This window comes from Ascaphus truei, unplaced genomic scaffold (genome assembly GCF_040206685.1).
Source record: "Ascaphus truei isolate aAscTru1 unplaced genomic scaffold, aAscTru1.hap1 HAP1_SCAFFOLD_356, whole genome shotgun sequence".
In the NCBI taxonomy this organism is placed as follows: domain Eukaryota; kingdom Metazoa; phylum Chordata; class Amphibia; order Anura; family Ascaphidae; genus Ascaphus; species Ascaphus truei.
In genome coordinates this window covers 265,268-290,510 of record NW_027456574.1, presented here as the reverse complement: position 1 = coordinate 290,510, position 25,243 = coordinate 265,268, and the positions used below count along the sequence as shown (strand labels likewise).

Below are 25,243 nucleotides of genomic sequence, written 5' to 3'. Positions count from 1 at the left end.
TGTGCAGCAGAGCTTCAACGTGCTTACTCCATTCAGTGTGTTTGTATATAGCCTTATCTAGCACCTCTGAGCCCTCACTCATCGCTCGACATAGTCTCTGTATGGAAGGGTTTGGTGTACTCTCGGTTACTACAGGTTTGGCACAGCTCGTACGACTACCCCACTTGGCTCTCGACTTCGGCTCTCCTTGTACTACATACTTACATCTGGCCTGGCAACGCTTAATACCACACTTCGGACATGCTCCCTTTGCTGCGGGTGCGTGCATTCCTACCTCCCCCTTCAGCACAGGGGACGGGTCTGGTCTGCGGGCAGCACCGGCGTAACATTATGTCGAGCCCACAAGACGCAGACCAGACTGAAGTAAGGCAGTTTCTCTCTGATCTGCTTCAGCAAAACCAGGCCATGGCGGATCAAATTGTCGCACTTACACGTCAGGTCGCCGTACTCTCGGCCCGAGTACCAGCTGCTTCCTCTACTGCTGTTGATCTCCAGCCCGCAAGCGCAGCTAGCAGCTCTGACGTAAAAATTCCACCCCCCAAGCCTTACGCAGGCGAACCGCAAGAATGTAAGGGTTTCCTCAATCAGTGTGCAGTTTGAAATAGCCCCCTATCTCTTCAATACTGGACGTAAGGGGGTAGCCTACATTTATAATCTCTTAACGGGCAGCGCCCTGGCTTGGGCTTCCCCGGTCTGGAAGCGACGTTCTGACCTTACCCAGAATTACCCGGCTTTAAGGCTGAATTCCAGCAACTGTTTGATTCTCCCGCGCGCCGGGATATGGCACCTGTTTCTCTCCTACAGATTACCCAAGGGTGACGAACGGTGACGCAGTATGCCGTGGAGTTTCGGACCCTCACAGCCAAGACTAACTGGGGACAGGAGGCTCTCGTCTCTGTATTCTGGCAAGGCCTGGCAGATCCCATCAAGGATGAACTCGCTCGTCAACCCAGGCCAGATCAATTGGAGGTTCTCATCGAACTAGCAGTCCGGGTGGATCAACGTATCCAGATACGCCGCTTCGAGCCTCAGCGCACTCGCTTTCATAATTTTCAACCTCCTTTCCTCAGTACTCCAGGCAGTACCCCTGCGGTTACAAGTGCTATCACTCCTCTTCGTCCGGCCCAGGACCCACCAGAGCCGATGCAATTGGGGGTACAACGCATCCGCACACCTATACGGCAATTCCGCTATACCGGAGGATTGTGTTTCTACTGTGGATCCGCTGAACACCTGATCCGGGAATGCCCCCTGCGGCTGGGAAACAGGAACACCCAATGAGTACGGAGGGGCTCTCTCTGGTTATCATGTCTCCTCGTCCCCTCCATAAAGGAGAACTCCCTAAGAAACTCACCACACCCATCTCTCATACAGGCGATAAGTTTCAGACCTCGACCGCAGCGTTCATTGATTCTGGAGCAGGAGGAAACTTTGTGGATCTAGAATTTGCCAGGCTGAACCACATACCGCTCGTGAGAAAGAAAAGTCCCATCGCACTGGTCGGTATAGATGGACTTCCTCTTACCCCGGCATACATCTCCTTAGAGACGGTCCCTCTCCTTCTGACCTCACACCCTCACAAGGAGACCTTAGTCCTCGATGCCATCCATGCTCCTGGAACACCCATTACCCTTGGCCTTCCCTGGTTAAAGCTTAACAATCCGCAGATTGACTGGACTTCCTCCTCCCCCGTTACTTGGAATCCGAGGTAAGGCGAGGCTTTCCAACTCTTGGCCAATACCACCGTCCATGAGATTACCCTACCCCCTGTCTACCACCAATTCCGGGACGTTTTCAATAAGGTACAGTCAGATCTTTTGCCGCCTCACATGACCTACGATTGCCCGATCGATCTTGTTCCAGGTTACTGCTTGCCCAAGTCCAAGACCTACCCCTTATCACTACCCTAGTCAAAGGCCATGGATGAATATATCCAGGAGAACCTCAAGAAAGGTTTCATTCGCCCTTCCAACTCCCTAGCAGGGGCTGGCTTTTTCTTCGTGAAAAAGAAAGATGGCTCGTTAAGACCCTGCATTGATTACAACGGTTTGAACCGCATCACCATTAAGAATCATTACCCCCTTCCCCTTATTACCGAACTGTTCGATAAATTACAGGGGTCTAAGATTTTTTCCAAGTTGGATCTACGTGGGGCCTATAATTTGGTGCGCATTAGACAGGGGGACGAATGGAAGACGGCTTTCAACACACGTAGCAGCCACTACGAGTAACTTGTACTGCCCTTCGACCTATTTAATGCTCCAGCAGTCTTCCAGGACCTCATTAACGACGTTTTTCGTAAGGTACTCAACATTTTTGTAATAGTTTACTTGGATGACATTCTGATTTTTTCCAAGGATCTGCAGGATCATATTCATCACACTTCCTACGTTCTCTCTCGTCTCCGTGAACACCATCTGTACGCCAAGCTGGAGAAGTGCACCTTTCATCAGACCTCTACTCAATTCCTGGGCTACATCATCTCTGACGAGGGTTTTATGATGGATTCCGGTAAACTTCAGGCAGTGACTGAATGGCCAAGACCCAATACCCTCAAGGCCATACAACGCTTTTTGGGATTTGCAAATTACTATTGTAAGTTTATACGTAATTTTTCTACCATTGTGGCACCCCAGCTCTTATGAAGAAAGGGGCCGATCCAGCTGCTTTGTCACCCGAGGCTCTGTACGCCTTCAAGGTACTCAAAGAAGCTTTTGTATCCGCCCCTATCCTCCGTCATCCTAACATTGATCTTCCCTTCGTGTTGGAAGTCAATGCCTCCGATTGCGGTGCAGGGGCAGTTCTGTCTCAGAGACCTACGCCCCAAGACAAGTTACATCCCTGTGTATACTTCTCCAAGAAATTCTCATCTGCTGAGAGGAATTACGACGTGGGTAACAGGGATCTCCAGGCCGTGAAGATGGCTCTCCAAGAGTGGAGGTTAGAAAGTGGATTGGCGAAAGACTGCAACGTCCAAAAATGCACCCTCAGCTCACCAGATGTCGAGATTAAAAAACGTTTATTAAACTACATAAAAATGAAAAGAGGACAAAGTACAAAAACACACAACCTCCTATGCGTTTCAGGCTCTAAGAGCCCTTTCTCAAGGGGGATAGTTGGGACTGTGAGTTAAGCTCCTTAATATAGCCCCTCCTGTGCACTTAAAATGCAGCTGTAATGGATAATCATTCATTGTAAATACATTGGTTGTAATCCTAACATCACATACACATGATATAAAGCATCATACAAATCAAAGATCTTAATAAAATACAAAAGGATACATGCATACATTTCATATAAAGTGTGGTAATTAATTAACTATTGAGATTCTAAAGTCAAAAACCTCAACAGTACAAATCTATGGAAGGGACAAAGAAACCCTATCAGTTAGAAAAGTAACATACATGTATCATAAATGCAATAGATACTCCAATAAGGTGTAAAAAAATTAAAATAAAGTAAATACATAAAGGGACTATGTACAGAAAAAGAATAAGAAAGTTACAAGAGGTATCATATATATTTTGTATGGATGTTAAGTAAAGCATGACATCAATTAACAGTGATCCATGCATCAAATAGTGTATCATCAAAAGAGATAGCATAAACACACTGAACTGTTCATGGCATGGTTCTCTTGATATAAAGGATCAGGGATTGTGGAAAACTGATAAATACATTACCTAAGTGGAGGATCTATATAAATCAATTATATTAAAGAAAATATTTCAGATCCCACTCTTTGTTTAACCCCTTTGGGATCAGTGTATCCAATGTAAAGATCCAGTGAGCCTCTCTGCGGTAAAGTGTATTAACTCTATCTCCGCCTCTGTAATGCATAGGAACCTGTTCAATAGCAATACATTTGAAGTTATTGAGAGACCCATCCTAGCATACACTGAAATGTTTGGACACAGGGTGTATCTGATCCTTTTTTAGGATAAGTCTCATATGTTCAAGTATTCTTAGCTTAAACATACGTGTCGTGAGACCTACATACTTCTTTTGACACCCGCAGATCAACATATAAATCACGTACTCTGTCCTACAGTTTACAAAAAGAGAGATATTGTAAGATCTAGTATTATCTATATTGGTGAACACTTTAGACCGTAAGACATATTTGCAAATTTTGCATCTCCCGCAAGCAAAACACCCGACTAGTTTAGGAAAGAATTCTTTTTTAGTACTTAATCTATCTTTCTTAATTACACTTGGTGCAACCATGTTACCTATAGTCTGTGATCTTTGAAAAACAAACCTAGGTCTGGTTGTGGTAATACTTCTTAGTAGGGGGTCAATGGTCAAGACTGACCAGTGTTTGTTCACAATATTTCTGATTGCATCTGCTTGTCTGCTTAATTTTGTGATAAAATATGGAGTGCCCATATTAGAACGGTTTACATCATATTTGACTTGAGTTTTATGATTTCTAGTGGTATTCTGTTCTATCGATCTACATATAATATCATCTCTGTTCTGTTGAAGCGCATTTTGATATGCTTCTTGTAAGATATCCTTATTGTATCCTCTAGACCCCGACTATGTCCACTGCTTGCGTGCAATAAAGTGTTTTTAGCATTATCTTTTCGAAAAATATCCGTGTACACCAGTTGGTCAAGACCTACATAAAGTTTCAAATCTAGATATTGTATAAAGGTGGAGTGGTACTGTGATGTAAAACGCAAATTCAATGTATTTAAATTTATGTAATCAATAAACAAATTTAGCTCTTCAACAGTACCACTCCAAATGATCAATAGATCGTCGATGAAGCGACGGTAAAAGTGAATGTGATGTCGAAAGGGATTCCTATCTCCAAACAAGTGGGTCGCTTCCCACCAACCCATGAAAAGATTTGCATAGGAAGGTGCGAAGCATGTGCCCATGGCAGTCCTACGCGTCTGGAGGTAGAAAGTCCCTGAAAATAAAAAAAAACTATGTGTAAGTAAAAAATGTATACAATCTAATAAAAAGGCTATGTGTAATGGTGATAGCGATGCATCTAATTCTAAAAAGTGTCTTGTGGCTATAATACCCTTTGTATGTGCAATAATAGAATATAGAGAAGAAACATCTAAAGTGACCCAAAGGAAATCAGAGGACCATGGATAGTGTTGGAACAACGTGAGAAGGTGTGAAGTGTCTAACAAGTGAGAGGGAAGGGTGTGTACAATGGGTTGTAAATAATAATCAATGTAAATCGATAAGTGTTCACCCAGTGCCCCTATACTTGAAACTATTGGACATCCAGGTGGTGAATCAAGGGATTTGTGTACCTTAGGGAGGTGATGAAAAACAGGGATAATCGGATGCAAGCAATGCAAATAGTCACACTCCTTTTGTGATAGAACATAGAGATCTTTACCTACTTCTAATCACTCATTTAATTCATACAGGAATTTGCTCGTAGGATCAGAAGGCAGAATTTCATAAGAAGTTTTATCATTTAGTTGTTTCAATGCTTCTCTTTGGTAATATGCATAGTCCAGAACTACGACCGCGCCCCCCTTATCCGCTTTCTTAATTACAATATTCTCATTATTTTTAAGGGTAGATATTGCTTTTCTCAGCTCTGGATGCATATTATCATGATTTCTGGGTTGTTTAGTAAATTGTATGCCTTTTGATAGTAAGAGCAAATCTCTCTGTACTGCTTGACCGAACAGTTCAATGGCTGTACCTTTTAAATTATCTGGACAGAATTTGGACTTATTGTGCAATCCTGATGGCTTACTTCCCAAAAAGTTCAAATCAGGGTCACTCGGCAGTGTATTTTCGTCTAATAATCCCATCATATCATTCAAAAAACAATGATCTTTAAACGTAAGTTGGTTATTTATATCAATTTTTTTTTATCTGTGTTCCATCATGGTTATCATTGCTTATCTTGGACATTTCAAATGAGTTCTCTACATTGTTTTCTTTCTGTTTAAAAAATCTTTTCAAAGAAAGCTTTCTAATAAACTTAAACAAATCAACTGTTGTAGAGAAAAGATCGAAATGTTTATCTGGCGCAAATGTTAAACCCAGATCCAAGACTTGCAGTTCTGATATTGTAAGTACATGTTGGGATAAATTAATAACATTAGTATCATTGATATTTATTGACGTCTCTTTTTCGATGGATTTCCCCCTGTGTCTGGCTTTGGATTTGTATCTCTTCTTTCTCCGTTTTTTGACCTAGTCTGGCATATAAAGATGGAATTAGGGTTACTACTTGTGTGTCCTATTATAGAACTTTCTTCAGTAGAAGAAGCTAGTGAATCATATTCTGAAAAGGACAACCCATGTGCACCAGATTAATTATCTGTAGTATCTATATCAGTTGTATCCCTGTTCTGTTGTCTCATTTTTTGTTCTTGTGCTTTTTTCAAGATAGATTTAGTGGGTTTATTTTGTCTCTGTGTTGTATATTCACCAGATTGTTTTTTCTGAGTTTTTTGAACCGGCTGTGTTTTTTGCCATAGATAGACTTGATTACGTTCGTAATCAAGTCTATCTTGATCATATTTGAGTTGTTTGGCTTGCATAATTTTTTTTTTCAAATTTAGTAATATTCACAGCCAATTTTTCATCGAACTCAGTAAATTCATTCATGTGTGTGAACTCTAATAATTTATCTTGGAGTTTCTGCACCTCTTTTTTAGCCAAAATTTTCTCTTTCTGTCTATGGGAAATAATCAAATCAATGAGTCTGAGAGAACAGTCATCTAATATTAACCTCCACTGTCTCTCAAACTCATCATTTTCAAAACCAAAGGTAGGGGTTTTCTTCATTCTTAAACCTCTTGGGATTCTCTTCGTCATTTTATAATTCTCAAGTGTGGTTATTTCCCACCAAACCCTTCGATCATGTGAAATCAATTTCTCTAATTGCATAAAATATTTCTTCAGATCTTGTGCATCTTCACATAATAAATCATGATCTTTATCCAATACAGAGTTAGCCTTCTTGAGTCTATCAGTTAGATCAAAGCAATTCAATGCAAAATGTGTCTTGGGCGTAGACTCTTTACCAGCATCAGTCTCTGTTTCTGAATCCATCTTATCGCCTGGTGGGAAAGTTAATTGAATCAAATGAGTTCCTTGTAAAAAAGTCCCTTTAACAAAATGATTAATCCAAACACACTGCAGTCAAATGGTATCCAGTAGATTGAAAGTCCATATTTTCAAAAAAAGAAAAACTATATCTAAAACTTACGTGTAGTCAAAAATAAAAAAATCTTTAATAGAAAAAATCCTTTACAATCATGAATATTAGCATAAAAAAAAAAGAATAACTGGTGAGCTGAAATACTACTAAATCCAGATTACTTAATAGTTGTAGTGGTGCAGTCTCTCTGTGAGCAAACAAGTAGCAATAATGTAGAATAGTCTGTGGCAAAGCTACTAAAAGCTCAAAACAGAGAGTCACAAAAAATGTATAAAATAAAGTTAATGGTATTGTGGACAACTGAGGAAAACAATGAGGGGGAATAAAAACGTGGGTGTCAATGAGTGTTGCTTGAAGAGGTGACCGAGGAAAGCATAAGGCAATATAGGAGCTCCATGGACTGGGATGAATATATACCAGAGAAAAAAATGTAAATACCTCTGTGAATCCCTCTTGTAGCACTCCGTTTTCTATGCCTTGTTGTCCAACTAGCAGCGTAGGCGACGTTGTCTCCGAATCAGCTGCGGCTCTTCTCACCAACTCTGTGGAGCTCCCGAGTGCCGGTAGTGCATGCGAACACTTCCGGTCCGTCCGGTGAACGCTCCCCTCACTCCGCTAGGTCCGCGGGAAAAGCGATGGCATACACAGACTCCCATATGACGTACCCTCCTTCTCTCAGTGCATCTATCCAATCGATAAGCAATGCAGGTAAGAAAGTGGATTGGCGAAAGACTGCAAAGTCCAAAAATGCACCCTCAGCTCACCAGATGTCGAAGATTAAAAAACGTTTATTAAACTACTTAAAAATGAAAAGAGGACAAACAAAGTACAAAAACACACAACCTCCTACGCGTTTCAGGCTCTAAGAGCCCTTACTCAAGGGGGATAGTTGGGACGTGAGTTAAGCTCCTTAATATAGCCCCATCTGTGCACTTAAAACGCAGCTGTAATGGATAATCATTAATTGTAAATACATTGGTTATAATCCTAACATCACATACACATGATATAAAGCATCATACAAATCAAAGATCTTAATAAAATACAAAAGGATACATGCATACATTTCATATAAAGTGTGGTAATTAATTAACTATTGAGATTCTAAAGTCAAAAACCTCAACAGTACAAATCTATGGAAGGTACAAAGAAACCCTATCAGTTAGAAAAGTAACATACATGTATCATAAATGCAATAGATACTCCAATAAGGTGTAAAAAATAATTAAATAAAGTAAATACATAAAGGGACTATGTACAGAAAAAGAATAAGAAAGTTACAAGAGGTATCATATATATTTTGTATGGATGTTAAGTAAAGCATGACATCAATTAACAGTGATCCATGCATCAAATAGTGTATCATCAAAAGAGATAGCATAAACACACTGAACTGTTCATGGCATGGTTCTCTTGATATAAAGAATCAGGGATTGTGGAAAACTGATAAATACATTACCTAAGTGGAGGATCTATATAAATCAATTATATTAAAGAATATATTTCAGATCCCACTCTGTGATTAACCCCTTTGGGATCAGTGTATCCAATGTAATGATCCAGTGAGCCTCTCTGCGATAAAGTGTATTAAATCTATCTCCGCCTCTGTAATGCATAGGAACCTGTTCAATAGCAATACATTTGAAGTTATTGAGAGACCCATCCTGGCATACACTGAAATGTTTGGACACAGGGTGTATCTGATCCTTTTTTAGGATAAGTCTCATACTGTATGTTCAAGTATTCTTAGCTTAAACATGCGTGTCGTGAGACCTACATACTTCTTTTGACACCCGCAGATCAACATATAAATCACGTACTCTGTCCTACAGTTTACAAAAAGAGAGATATTGTAAGATCTAATGTTATCTATATTGGTGAACACTTCAGACCGTAAGACATATTTGAAAATTTTGCATCTCCCGCAAGCAAAACACCCGACTAGTTTAGGAAATAATTCTTTTTTAGTACTTAATCTATCTTTCTTAATTACACTTGGTGCAACCATGTTACCTATAGTCTGTGATCTTTGAAAAACAAATCTAGGTCTGGTTGTGGTAATACTTCTTAGTAGGGGGTCAATGGTCAAGACTGACCAGTGTTTTTTCACAATATTTCTGATTGCATCTGCTTGTCTGCTGAATTTTGTGATAAAATATGGTGTCCATATTAGAACGGTTAACATCATATTTGACTTGAGTTTTATGATTTCTAGTGTTATTCTGTTCTATCGATCTACATATAATATCATCTCTGTTCTGTTGAAGCGCATTTTGATATGCTTCTTGTAAGATATCCTTATTGTATCCTCTAGCAAGGAAACAGTTAGTTAATTCAATAGATCTCAATTGGAAGTCTTCCAAGTTTGAACAATTCCTCCTTAGGCGTATGAATTGCCCATAGGGTATACCTTTAAAAAGACCCCGACTATGTCCACTGCTTGCATGCAATAAAGTGTTTTTAGCATTATCTTTTCGAAAAATATCCGTGTGCACCTGTTGGTCAAGACCTACATAAAGTTTTAAATCTAGATAGTGTATAAAGGTGGAGTGGTACTGTGATGTAAAACGCAAATTCAATGTATTTAAATTAATGTAATCAATAAACAAATTTAGCTCTTCAACAGTACCACTCCAAATGATCAATAGATAGTCGATGAAGCGACGGTAAAAGTGAATGTGATATCGAAAGGGATTCCTATCTCTAAACACGTGGGTCGCTTCCCACCAACCCATGAAAAGATTCGCATAGGAAGGTGCGAAGCATGTGCCCATGGCAGTCCCACGCGTATGGAGGTAGAAAGTCCCTGAAAACCAACAGGTGCACACGGATATTTTTCGAAAAGATAATGCTAAAAACACTTTATTGCATGCAAGCAGTGGACATAGTCGGGGTCTTTTTAAAGGTATACCCTATGGGCAATTCATACGCCTAAGGAGGAATTGTTCAAACTTGGAAGACTTCCAATTGAGATCTATTGAATTAACTAACCGTTTCCTTGCTAGAGGATACAATAAGGATATCTTACAAGAAGCATATCAAAATGCACTTCAACAGAACAGAGATGATATTATATGTAGATCGATAGAACAGAATAATACTAGAAATCATAAAACTCAAGTCAAATATGATGTAAACCGTTCTAATATGGACACTCCATATTTTATCACAAAATTCAGCAGACAAGCAGATGCAATCAGAAATATTGTGAACAAACACTGGTCAGTCTTGACCATTGACCCCCTACTAAGAAGTATTACAGTACCACAACCAGACCTAGGTTTGTTTTTCAAAGATCACAGACTATAGGTAACATGGTTGCACCAAGTGTAATTTAGAAAGATAGATTAAGTACTAAAAAAGAATTCTTTCCTAAACTAGTCGGGTGTTTTGCTTGCGGGAGATGCAAAATTTTCAAATATGTCTTACGGTCTGAAGTGTTCACCAATATAGATAACACTAGATCTTACAATATCTCTATTTTTGTAAACTGTAGGACAGAGTACGTGATTTATATGTTGATCTGCGGGTGTCAAAAGAAGTATGTAGGTCTCACGACACGTATGTTTAAGCTAAGAATACTTGAACATATGAGACTTATCCTAAAAAAGGATCAGATACTGCTGCGTTTATTCGAGCATTTGCCCGTTCTCGGCCGCAGCAGTAACCTGGCGCGCGCCGGAGGGTGCCGGGCGCGCGCCGAAGCTGCGGAGGAGCGCTTTCCGATCGGGGCTTTCTCACTCCCGCTGCCGGGTCCGCCGGGTCCCCCGGAACCCCCTGCCGCCGTCCCCCACATCGCGGGACACCAGGGCTCCCTCGGGGAGCCCTGGACGCGCGTGCAGGGGGCGCAGGCTCCCGATGACGCGTGACCGCGCGTCGGTGACGCGCGGCACGCCGAGGGGCTGCCACTAGCAAGCCGGGAAATCTCCCGGCTTGCGGAACCGGTCGCACTTCAATAAAGTGTGTCGGTAGTGTACACCCTGTGTCCAAACATTTCAGTGTATGCTAGGATGGGTCTCTCAATAACTTCAAATGTATTGCTATTGAACAGGTTCCTATGCATTACAGAGGCGGAGATAGAGTTAATACACTTTACCGCACAGAGGCTCACTGGATCTTTACATTGGATACACTGATCCCAAAGGGGTTAAACACAGAGTGGGATCTGAAATATTTTCTTTAATATAATTGATTTATATAGATCCTCCACTTAGGTAATGTATTTATCAGTTTTCCACAATCCCTGATCCTTTATATCAAGAGAACCATGTCATGAACAGTTAAGTGTGTTTATGCTATCTCTTTTGATGATACACTATTTGATGCATGGATCACTGTTAATTGATGTCATGCTTTACTTAACATCTATACAAAATATATATGATACCTCTTGTAACTTTCTTATTCTTTTTCTGTACATAGTCCCTTTATGTATTTACTTTATTTTTTTTACACCTTATTGGAGTATCTATTGCATTTATGATACATGTATGTTACTTTTCTAACATATAGGGTTTCTTTGTCCCTTCCATAGATTTGTACTGTTGAGGTTTTTGACTTTAGAATCTCAATAGTTAATTAATTACCACACTTTATATGAAATGTATGCATGTATCCTTTTGTATTTTATTAAGATCTTTGATTTGTATGATGCTTTATATCATGTGTATGTGATGTTAGGATTATAACCAATGTATTTACAATTAATGATTATCCATTAAAGCTGCGTTTTAAGTGCACAGGAGGGGCTATATTAAGGAGTTTAACTCACAGTCCCAACTATCCCCCTTGAGAAAGGGCTCTTAGAGCCTGAAACGCGTAGGAGGTTGTGTGTTTTTGTACTTTGTTTGTCCTCTTTTCATTTTTATGTAGTTTAAAAAACGTTTTTTTAATCCTCGACATCTGGTGAGCTGAGGGTGCATTTTTGGACGTTGCAGTCTTTCGCCAATCCACTTTCTTACCTGCATTGCTTATCGATTGGATAGACGCACTGAGAGAAAAAGGGTACGTCATATGGGAGTCTGTGTATGCCATCGCTTTTCCCGCGGACCTAGCGGAGTGAGGGGAGCGTTCACCGGACGGACCGGAAGTGTTCGCATGCACTACCGGCACTCGGGAGTTCCACAGAGTTGGTGAGAAGAGCCGCAGCTGATTCGGAGACAACGTCGCCTACGCTGCTAGTTGGACAACAAGGCATAGAAAACGGAGTGCTACAAGAGGGATTCACAGAGGTATTTACATTTTTTTCTCTGGTATATATTCATCCCAGGTAGCGGTGTCCATTGGAGCTCCTACATTGCCTTATGCTGTCCTCGGTCACCTCTTCAAGCAACACTCATTGACACCCACGTTTTTATTCCCCCTCATTGTTTTCCTCAGTTGTCCACAATACCATTAACTTTATTTTATACATTTTTTGTGACTCTCTGTTTTGAGCTTTTAGTAGTTTTGCCACAGACTGTTCTCCAAGAGTGGAGACATCTCTTGGATGATCGAAAGAGCCATTTACTATCCTCACAGATCACAAAACCTTCTCTACATCGAGAATGCCTGACGCCTTGGTCCACGACAGGCTCATTGGTCTCTTTTTTTCAGATCCGATTTTCACCTTTCTTATATTCCCAGGACAAAGAACCTAAAGGCGGACGCACTTTCCAGACAACATTCCTCTGAGGAGAGACCAGAGGAGTCCTTGGAGACCATCCTTCCACGGGAGAGGATTCTCGCCACATCTACCTTCAAGAACTTTGATAAGATCATGCATTCTCAGAGACGCATTCCTAAGCACTTGGCGGTTCCTGACAACAAACTCATCGTACCCCCCAAATTTGTTCCTGAAGTCTTGAGTTTGGGCCACTCTTCTAAATACCCAGGTCATCCAAGTGTTAAAAAGACTATTGACCTTATTCGTCGCAATTTTTGGTGGCTTAAAATGTCCCAGGATATTTTGGAGTTTACTCGCGCTTGCCCTACCTGTGCTCAGAACAAGACACTCCGTCAAAAACCCCAAGGTTTTCTGTTGCCTCTACCAGTCCCCGACCGTCCCTGGTCCCACATTTTGATGGATTTCATCGTGGAATTGCCCAAATCAAGAGGAATGAACACAGTCTTGGTGGTCGTGGATAGATTCTCGAAGATGGCCCATTTTATTCCAATGAAAGGACTGCCCACCTCTCCCGCCCTTGCTGATATCTTTACGGATCAAATTTTTCGGATTCATGGGATTCCTTCCACCATTGTTTCTGACAAAAGGGTCCCAGTTTGTGTCCAAATTTTGGAGAACTTTCACCAAGAGATTGGGCATCTCTTCCTCCTCCTCCTCTGCTTATCATCCTCAGTCCAATGGACAGACGGAGAGAATCAACCAGTCCCTGGAAAAGTACCTAAGATGCTTTATTTCTGATTCCCAGGATGATTGGACACAACTCCTTCCTTGGGCGGAGAATGCTGTTAATTCTGCTAAGAATGAAGCCACCCATGAGTCGCCCTTTTTTTTATTTTTATAAATTATGGGTTTCACCCTCCCTGCTTGCCCATCTCCAACTTTCCTTCTGGGGTACCGGCCGTAGACGAACACATTTCTTCTCTCCAAGCAGCATGGTCCAGGATTCAGACTACCCTTCTCGACTCCTCCCGCAGAGCTAAACTTCAGGCCGATCGCCGCCGTCGTTCTGCGCCCAGGTACAGGCCAGGGGATTTGGTATGGCTCTCCTCTAAAAATATCCACTTAAAGGTTCCATCACCAAAATTGGCACCTAAATTCCTGGGTCTTTTTTCTATTTTCGAACAGATCAATCCTGTGGCATTTTGTCTCCAGCTACCATGCAGTATGAAGATCCCCAATGTTTTTCATGTTTCTCTCTTAAAACCTTTTGTCTCCAGTCATTTCTTCCCGGACCAGACTCGCAAGCCAGATCCAGTTACCATCCAAAATAATGAAGAATATGAGGTTCAATTTCTATTGGATTCCCGCGTGTCCAGGGGTCAACTCCAGTTCCTGGTACAATGGAAATGTTTTGGACCCGAGGAGAGGTCTTGGATTCCTTTAAAGGACATTCACGCTCCGGCTCTTCTTAGATCCTTCAGAAGGAGGATTCCGGAGAAACTTTTTGAGGACCGTCCAGAGGCTGTTCCTGAAGAGGGGGGTACTGTTAGGAATCTTATTTCTCAGCACCGTCCGCGCAACATATAGACTACCCTCAGGGAGACTCAGGGCGCACATTGCAACCTCCGCTTACCTGCCTCCACAGGCCGTCAGCTCCTCCGTCGCCGCTTCCCTCCCCTCGGCGGTTCCGCCGCTTCTCGTCCTTCTCAGTGGCAGGTGCGGGTCCTCCGTCCCGTGCGCACACGTGTGTTCTCCCCCAACACTGCTCACGTGCACATGCAGCTTACGGAGCGCACACCCAGCATCCACCTTTCTACCTCCACTCCTGCTGTGATGCTCCGCCCCCGTACACCACACAGGTGTAAACAGAGTACTACCAGTGTTCATCTGGGTTGTATCCGCCACACCAATCCAGAGAGGCTCCCTGCAGTCCTCCTGACCTGCCCCCATCCCTGATTGGTCTCCCAGCCTTATCTAGCATCTCTGAGCCCTCTCTCATCGCTCGACATAGTCTCTGTATGGAAGTGTTTGGTGTACTCTCGGTTACTACAGGTTTTGACATGGCTCGTACGACTACCCCCTTTGGCTCTCGACTTCGGCTCTCCTTGGACTACGTATTCTCTGGCATCCCACGATCATGGCTTGTATTTCAACCTTCCTCATCTCTCTGCTCCCTGACCTCGGCAAGGCAATCACTATTCTACTCCTATACCCGGTACCGGCAAGTATTGTCTACATTACTTACATCTGGCCTGGCAACGCTTAATACTACACTCCGGACACGCTCTCTTTGCTGCGGGTTTGTGTATTCCTACCTCCCCCTTCAGCCCAGGGGACGGGTCTGGTCTGCAGGCAGCACCGGCGTAACAGATGGTCAGTTGCTGCAGGGCTCCTATGAGTAACCGCGGGCCATCTGTACTGCGGGCACTGAGGTGGCTTGCTTCGGATTTCCGACTGCTAACCTGGCTCTGGCGAGTGTTCTCTTGGGAGGAAGCAGGTGAAGAGAACCGACATTCGGCTACGCTGGGAAGGACTCTAATCATTTCAGTTTGCATGCAGCGTTTGGGGTATATGAGTGGGATTCCCCCTGGTGGAGCTTTGGGGGCGGCAGAAATTGGAGCGCAGTGTCCTTTGGGACATCATTTTGACAGTCAAGTAACAGTTTACTCCACTGTTTGGATGCATCCCATTTGATGTCTATGATATTGGCTTTAGCAAACCCCTGTTTCTGTCTAAGGGTGGCGCGCAGGTCAGGCAAGGGTAGGGATGCCGGAACTTGGCTAATGGCAACCAAGTGGCTGGGCGTCACTTGGCATCTTAGGGCCAACTTGTGAACACTGTGGCTTGAGGGTAAGGACATTTTCACTCTGGATGAGAATATCTTAAATTTAAATAGGGCACCCCTGGTCTGGATCTCAGCAGCGCCTCCAAATGTAGCCCCCTTTCCCCCTTTGTCAGGGTGACTATGTGCGCTGCTATACCTGTGTGGCAAACAGGAGGCCTGATCCTTCGCCACAGGGAGCCTGGGGTGTGTGTATCAGTATCTACTAACAGCACCTCCACCTGAGAGGGATCCTTATGCAGTAGGATGGCCCTTCCCAAGACAATATGCCCAATAATACACACACAAATTATGGGTAACAGTATTTACTGGAAGGTACAAAACAATAACCATGAACACACAATATACATATACAGTATAGCTTATAAAGACCTGCGGTGTATTACCCACAGTACTTGGGTGCAGGGTGTAAGGAATCGGGGAACACAACCCCTGCGGTGTGTTCCCTCCTTACCTCCTGCTGCACAGCATCCCGCTGCTAGCGGTCAGAGAGTGCGTTCCTCGTGGCACACTTCCTCCTTGCCTCCTCCTGTACAGCCGCCCACGCACCTTACAGAGCGTGCGTGCCCATGGAGGGCTTTCAAGGATCACACGGAGCCTGGCTCCACCCCTCCACTGGTGACACGCGTGCACCGCTCCCCAGCTGCGCATCAACACTAATCTCTCCCACCTGTCTCCTGCATCTTGCAGCCTATCCCTGCTTCCGTGGAGGCCGCGCCTCCGCTCCTCCCCTCAGGCCTATTCGTCCAGCTCTCCTATATATGCTCAGCCTTTCCTTCCATTCTTTGGCTGAGCGTAGTTCATGGTAGCCTTGTGTTCCCACATCCCTGCCTTGTTCCTGTTGTTCTTTAACCCTCTGCTGCTTATCTCTTCTGTGTACCGACCCGGCTTGACTTTAGGACCTCTCTCTGGATTACCGACCTCGGCTTGCCTCTAACCATCTGTTATTCTCCATCCCTGACCATGGCTATCGGACCAACTACCTTCCTACTGGCTCCAACCCTAGACCACGGCACTCTGGACACTGTCTACTCTCCTGGCACCTCTGACCTCGGCAAGTATTAAGACTAACCCACTTTCTCCAGCCCAGACCCGGCGATCTTGACTAACCACCCTCCATGCGTGCCTGTGCTGCTGTGGGTGCGCAGTTTCATACTATCCCACCTCAGTACCACGGTCTGCAGCCCCTGAGGCCCACTCACCAGTTCACAATCTCCCTGCAGCAACCACACAGCCGTCCCCTTCCCGCAGCCTGGAGGTAAGAGGGGTCCTGACTACACACATGAAGTGGAGACTTGTGAGGTTGTAAGGCAATATAAACACAATTACATCGATAAATAAATTGTATGTTTGCCCATTAAAAGATACCCAAATCTAAAACAATTTAGTACACTGTAAAACCATCATCTAAAAGACATCGTTAGTCAGAAAGAACCTACTGTACATGCTGCACATTTGTAAACAATTTGATTCCTGATGTAGTGTTTAAGAGAAATGTCTTAGAAGATAAATCAATTCTTAAAGGGTAATAATCCCACGGTTTGACATCTCATTTGCACATTTGCCCAATTTGCAGCAGTACCATCTGAAAATCCCACTTTCCTGAGGTACGCAAAATAAGGCTTTTGCTGGAGAGCGAGATACACCAATTAATAGATTAACTTAGGCGATAACTGCTTTAAAGAATACAGGATATGCAGGACCATGAAAAAACAGATGTTTTCACCCATAAAAGCATTTATTGCAGTTTAATGATTAGGCCAAAAGTTTGCCATCTATTAATCACATTTTGATGTCTTATGTACAGGGAGCAAAAGTGAGCTGTAAGGTCCGTACGAGCTGACACTGGGATTTGAAACAGTATCATCCGCTTCATGGCAGCAACATTTCCACTGAGCCCTTCATATTCCCGTCATTATAGAAGCTTTCATGTGTTGTACCTGACGTGGCCTCTCTTGCAGACTGTGTAGCTCCTGAATCAATTTGACAAAGTGAAGCATGAGCAGTTCTCCTACAACAGGTTAATATCCTGTCCTATGAAGTAGAGAAGATATTGAATTGTAACTTGGGGTTCATACTTTTCTAGGGGTTGCCTTCACTGACAACATGGAACGCTGGAGGCAGTTGCGCCGTTTCACTCTTGTCACATTGAGGGATTTCGGCATGGGGAAGAGAGGGATTGAGGATCGAATCAAAGAGGAGATTCGGTATCTCATATCTGAATTGAGAAAGACCAAAGGTTGGTACATTGTTCAAAGGTTGTAAAATGGTATAGTGTAAGCCAGTGGTCTTCAACCCTTCAAGACCTGTGGAACCCTTCACATCCGTATAGTGACTCCATGAAATCCCTTAAAAATATATTGTAACGTTGTAGAACCCAAACTCATTTATCCTACATGCATGTACATATTTCAAAGTTCTAGTAGTATTGGTCCTGAAGAACTGTAGATTTATTCCCAGTTGTGATATCTTTTTAGCGGACCAATATTAGCATTCTTGGTTATAGCACCCAGAGCTTTCTAAATCTCAATGTTTATTCTACACTTGAAGAAGAAAGCTCTGTTTTTGGGAAGCTCTATACACTATCATTTAATCTATGAACTATACTGTTGTATGTAAAAATAATACTCTTACAGTGGTTTGGCTTTCAATAATATTGCAACAATATATGATATGGGGCATATCCCAAACCTCAATAGCGGTGTTGTCACCTAACATAATTAAAATATATATTTTTTGCAAATTATACAACACTGCATGAAGAATTTTTGTAGACACAATGGGACCCAATCAAGTGTAGTATCTCCCCAAAAGAACACTGTTAGTAGCAATACAAATCTGGAGTTTTCACCGTATTCAATATTAAATATCAATGCAAAAATATACTGTAGCTGCAGTTCTCGTGACAAAACTAGTCTGTTTCTAAGATAAATGGGTAATAATTAAAGTTGGCATTCCAGCGCATATACAAAGATTGTAATTCATAGTGGGCCATATTCTTTAAGCAGTGCTTTTCTATAAGACCACTTACAGTAGTATATATGGTCCTTTATAGCCGATTCAAATGAATGGGCTGTAAGTTATCTTCCAGCATGGACCGTCTTATGCAAAATGAACCTATGGAAAAGGGGTGCTCAACACCAGTCCTCAAGACCCCCAACAGTTTATTTATTTTTATACTCAATGTTTACTGAATTTTTATACAAAAACAATTACAAAGAAGAAAACAGAATATACACGTATAACATATAAAAACAGAGAAGACACAGCGCAAAACGCTCATAGTGTGATAAAAGTTATATTGACATAAAATAGAATAAGGTGAGTATTGTGCGTACATCAATAAGGTGTAAAACAAGCAGTTTCGGGATAATGTTACCCAAGCGCCACAGGAAACCGGAACAGATGTCCTCGCATGGATATGGACACTGGTGCCTCTGGTACAGGGTCCTGTTAGGGTAGGTAGGAAGCCTTTGAAAGTTCTACTCCCAAAACAAGAGTAAACCGTGTGCTGCTGTCCCATACAATGCCGTAGCAAAGCGGAGCTCCACGCCAGCTGGATTCTCTCTCTCCCCTCCGTGCAAGCACTTCCGGGTTGGTGACGTCACCGCGGGGAAAATAGCCGATTTTGGCGCCGTTCTCGCTGGGTCAGCTCGCGTGATGGGGTGGTATAACATACAGTATACTGTAAGACAAATGAAAAGAAAGTTAAATGAATAAAAAAATACAATACAATATATCTTATGATGAAACCTCGGGTGTGGAGAAACGCGTTGAGTGACACTAAGAGGGAAGCTCCACACAGCACAACCTGCCTATCCCGAGCCATCGCGAGAGTTCCCGCGAACCCGGAAGTGTGGGAGCCGAGAAACGTGACTGCTCCAGTGTACCGAGCAGAGAGACCGATTCAGGACCTCTGTCGGTGGCGTAGATCATAGATCAAACTGCGTATTATACTTTGAAACCATGTGAGTGGATTTTACACTATTTTACTGCAGATAAAAGTTTGCGTTACAATCTACACCAGCGGTGTGCAAACTGGGGGGCGCGCCCCCTTGGGGGGCACCAAATTATTTAGGGGGGGGCGCAGGCTGTGCGGCGAAACCTAGGGGCGGGCAGAGCAGTGCACGGACAGCCAAACAGCTCAAGCTCCGTGTGCTGCTGCTTCCCTGTGCTTGCAGCGGGGGCAGGGAATTCCCTGCACACAGCCAAAAGCCCTCCAGAGCATGCAGTACAGAAATAATAGTAGTACTTTCACCTGGGGGATCTGGGTTGTTGTGATTGAGTATGTGTTGTGTCTGTGTTGGTTGTGATATGAGTGTGTGTGTTGTCTGTGTTGGTTGTAATTGAGTGTGTATTGTGATGTTGTGTGTGATTGTGTCTGTGTTTGAGTGTGTGTTGTCTGTGTTGGTTGTGATTGTGTTTGTGTGATTGTGTGTGTGGTGTGTGTGTTGTGATGTTGCGTGTGTTGTGATTGAGTGGGTGTTGTCTCTGTTGGTTTTGATATGAGTGTGTGTGTTGTGATATTAGTGTGTGGTGTGTGTGTATTGTGATTGTGTGTGTGTTGTGATTGTGTGTGTGTGTGTTGTGATTGAGTGTGTGTTGTGATGTGTGTGTTTGTGTTTGTGATTGTGTATGGTGTGTGTTGGTTGTGATTGAGTGTGTGTGTTGTGATTGAGTATGTGTGCTGTGTCTGTGTTGTGATTGTGTGTGTGTGTGTATGGGTGTTGTGATTGAATGCAGCGGTGCACAAACTGGGGGGCGTATGCTCTCCCAAGCTTGGCGATTGGGGAGACAAACAAAATTGACTTTGACGCACGCTCAGCAGCTGTCAATGCACACACACACACACGCACGCACGCACGCACGCACACACACACACACACACACACACACATACACACACACACAGACACACAGACACACAGACACACGCGGACACACACACTCACAGCCACACAAACACACACAGAATAGCCCAGATCCATGCCCCCCTGCTTGTGCTTGCAAAATTATGCAGAACACCGTGTGCTCATGCTTGGAGAGTTGGTGATGTCACCGCTCTCAGCGGCAGTGTGGACCCAGTCTAATTTTGCAAGTGCAAGCTGTTGAAATAAGTATTTAGACATATTTGTATTTACATTGTATACCGTTTAATAAAGGTTTTCAGGCAGGAGGGGCCCGAGAAATTTCATGGATGAAAAGGGGGGCTCGGCATAAAAAGTTTGCTCACCCCTGGTCTACACTATGGGGGCTATGCACTAAGCTCAATGGCTTTGCGTTCTGATTTTTCAAAAAAGCAGGTTCGTTAAAAAGTGAGGCCGGGGAAGCTATTCACTAATGTAAATGCATTGTTTTGTATGCTCTATTATTGCCCCTGTATGTTCTGTGTATCTATCTATATGGATAGACATACAGGGATAATAATTGATTGTTTTGCTAATTTTTATGTTCTTTTCATGTATGGCTAATGTATTTATCAGCTTTATTTTTTCATTGGTGTGAATCATGTAATTTGTATTTAGTTACAGGTTATTTTTAATGGCTTAGTTAGTTAGATTAGAATGATGGTTGTTACTTTGAATTGGAATTGTTTTGGCAATGGTTTGGTTTTAGGAATTGAATAGGGAATTGGATCATTGATTTGTATTGTATTGTAATTGTTTTAAGAAATTGATTAATTGATTGATGGTAATTGTATTGATGTTGCTTAGTTTCTATTTGATTTTCATGATGGCATTGGTGGTTAGGGGACATTGTTCATAGTGTATTTTATTGTTACATATATTTTGCATAGTGTTACATGATGCACAGATTAATTGCATCATGTACACACTCAATGCAAATGTGTGACATTTCATATACATTTGTGTAGCTGCTGGTTTGTTGGTTTATATTTACAATCGATACTGGATTTATTGTAACATGCAATGTGGTGATTTTAAGATTAAAAATTAATGTTTTGATTTATGCATGTTTTATGTGTTTCATAATGGGCAAATAATCTATTATCCATATCTGGATAATAGTTATTTTGCACATTATTGTACTGTATGTGTTGGGGGGGGGGGGGGGGGGGGATTGATGTATTGAATGTATAGGTCCGGTTTATTTTTTTTTACATACAGGGTTGGTTCCTTTGGTCTGCAAGAGACCTCTGGAGACCACCTGAGGTATTCTCGGGCTTCTCACAGGTAACAGGCTGGCGGGTCCACGGGGGACACCTGTGGGGAAGAACCGGTGGCCACACATCTGTGGGGGCACCGTTTACCTGTAGGGACCACCCGTGGGTCCCCAGACCCCCGTGGGAACCACCCGAGGCCCCTCAGACACCTGTGGGTCTGACCCGGGGCCCGCAGACATCCGCGGGCCTACCGTGGGGACCCAATTGTGGCCCGCAGAGACCACCTGGTGGGCCATGGCGCCTGGCGGGACCAACCAACAGGCCTCCAGACCCTGTGTGAAACATGATACTGGCAACCTGTAGGTCTGTGAGGTGACACGTCAGGCCCACCAGGGACTCACGTGGGCTTGGGGTATGAACCCTGTATGTAAAAGAATAAATCATGTATTTATGGGGGGGCACAGGGGGTGGGTTTCATGTATTTAATAAATAGAATGATGTTTATTGTGGGGCAGTTTATTGTTTTAACTGGGTGTGGAGGGAGTGGGTATTGGCCCCAAGGGTATGTGGGTAGGCCTCCCGGCTGGGTAGTGGGTTAGGGTGGTTAGGCCTCACGGGGTGGGGGGTTAGTGGGGGAGGGTATGTAGGCCTCCCGAGTGATGAGTGAGGGTGGGTTAACCCCTTAATGACTGTAGCGGTTAATAACTGCTGTGGTGATTAAGGGGTTAGGGGACATTACATTGGATGTTTTTATTCTTGTGTATGTTTTGCAGCATCGGAGGGGGCATGGCAGGATGAAGATGAGGATGAAGACGGCCTTCATCGTGGGTGCCTTTAAAATGTAAGTGTAATATGTTTTTACTGTATTTATTGAAAGTTATATGTATTTAAAATGGGCAAATGCATTATTATCCATATGTGGATAATAGTAATTTTGCCCATTACTGTATTGTATGTGTTAGGGGGGTGTATTTAGTTATAAATATTTTTTATTAATTTTGGAGGCGCAACATTGGTACCGCAGGCATGCGGGGACCCCCGCACACAAAGACTGTTCTTGGAAAAAGTCCTCCTCAAGCTAATGAAGAGTGCTGATCTCAAGCACCTTCTGGAAGAGACACTAACAACCTGGAGAAAGGGCTCCAATCTCCATGAGACTGAGGGTTCTCTTATTCCATCCACTATCTTTCGAGCCGCAGTGATATCTCGAGTGAGAGTGGAAGGATGGGCTTCGCCCATGGTAAGCCCGAGCTTACCACAAACAGGGAAGTTATGTACTGCTGTGCCAGCCTTAATTCTAAAAGTTCTCGGGGGCGTTGTGGTTGCATGTCCTGAATTCCACGCGCAATAAATGATGCATCCCCCGTGCTCATGCTGCATTTGCGTCTCCCGGCACCCGCGGTTGAACTGCGGTTTATTCGCAGTTGATCTGTTTAATTATAATGGTTCAGATTTAATTGGGAGCATTTCTTCGCGTATCCACCAGGTGGCAGATATTCATGAATTGTAATGAATTCTAATGTGTACACTACTGTACATGTGCTACAGCAATGTGTCGACTTGCAGGTGTTTAAAAAAAAACATAGTGGTCCATTGTGAATTGACCTTGGTACTGAAAAAGTTACTGTATCAATTTAGGCGTTTCCTAATAAAAACTAAATGTGCTGTGTCTTTTTTTCCCCATTTGCTAACTGGACGGACGCAATGAGTACACCACAGTGCAAAAGACCTGACTGTGCTGTATACAGTACAGTATGTGTCCTCATATTTTTTATGTTTTGGCTAAGGAGCCTCAGACTAATGTATACAGTATGAACTCGTAACGTCAATCTCTACTTCAAATATAAATCTTCAAATTACAATTACTGTACAGTACACACACACAGAGACTTGCAGAACTGTACGGCTGTACTGTGTACGTTGAATTGCTATTAGACTTTTAAGACAACAGCTTGCGATCGCCCACTTGAGTTTCTAGATGGTATTGCAGACAATGCTAAAATACAATTTTCTGCGCACGATAAATGGATTCTGGATTCTGCGCCTGATAGAAAACCGATAGAAACCTGAGTCAATTGCTATACGGTTGGAAAACATAGCGCGTCAGGATCCGGTATTCAGAGCGGTACGGCGTGCGAGGCTTTAGAATAAAGGCTGGCGCAGCTGTAACAGGGACGTATCCCTGTTGAAGAAACTCTCTCTAAAACCCAGCAGGGATCTGGTTAAGTGCAGCATCTTTTTAGCGGACCAATATTGGCGTTCTATGTTATAGCACACAGAGCTTTCCAAATCTCAATGTTTATTCTACACTTGAAGAAGAAAGCTCTGTTTTTGGGAAGCTCTGTACACTATCATTTAATCTATGAATTATACTGTTGTATGTAAAAATAATACTCTTACAGTGGTTTGGCTTTCAATAATATTGCAACAATATATGATATGGGGCATATCCCAAACCTCAATAGCGGTGTTGTCACCTAACATAATTAAAATATATATTTTTTGCAAATTATACAACACTGCATGAAGAATTTTTGTAGACACAATGGGACCCAATCAAGTGTAGTATCTCCCCAAAAGAACACTGTTAGTAGCAATACAAATCTGGAGTTTTCACCGTATTCAATATTAAATATCAATGCAAAAATATACTGTAGCTGCAGTTCTCGTGACAAAACTAGTCTGTTTCTAAGATAAATGGGTAATAATTAAAGTTGGCAATCCGGCGCATATACAAAGATTAGAATTCATAGAGGGCCATATTCTCCAAGTAGTGCTTTTCTATAAGACCACTTACAGTAGTATATATGGTCCTTTATAGCCGATTCAAATGAATGGGCTGTAAGTTATCTTCCAGCATGGACCGTCTTATGCAAAATGAACCTATGGAAAAGGGGTGCTCAACACCAGTCCTCAAGACCCCCAACAGTTTATTTATTTTTATACTCAATGTTTACTGAATTTTTATACAAAAACAATTACAAAGAAGAAAACAGAATATACACGTATAACATACAGTATACTGTCAGACCAATGAAAACAAAGTTAAATGAATAAAAAAATACAATACAATATATGGAGAAATGGAGAAATGGACAAATATCTTATGAAGAAACCTCGGATGTGGAGAAACGCGTTGAGTGACACTAAGAGGGAGGCTCCACACAGCACAACCTGCCTATCCCGAGCCATCGCCAGAGTTCCCGCGAACCCGGAAGTGTGGGAGACGAGAGACGTGACTGCTCCAGTGTACCGAGCAGAGAGACCGCTTCAGGACCTCCGGCGATGGCGTAGATCATAGATCAAACTGCGCTTTATACTTTGAAACCATGTGAGTGGATTTTGCACTATTTTACTGCAGATAAAAGTTTGCGTTACAATCTACACCTGTGGTGTGAAAACTGGGGGGCGCGCCCCCTTGGGGGGCACCAAATTATTTAGGGGGGGGCGCAGGCTGTGCGGCGAAACCTAGGGGCGGGCAGAGCAGTGCACGGACAGCCAAACAGCTCAAGC

The 25,243-nt window shown here is 42.9% G+C and overlaps 1 pseudogene; it reads left to right on the top strand.

The window, feature by feature from the left end:
• The window catches only part of LOC142483684 (cytochrome P450 2G1-like), a 105,753-nt pseudogene that overhangs the window by 4,971 nt on the left and 75,539 nt on the right, over window positions 1-25,243 (top strand).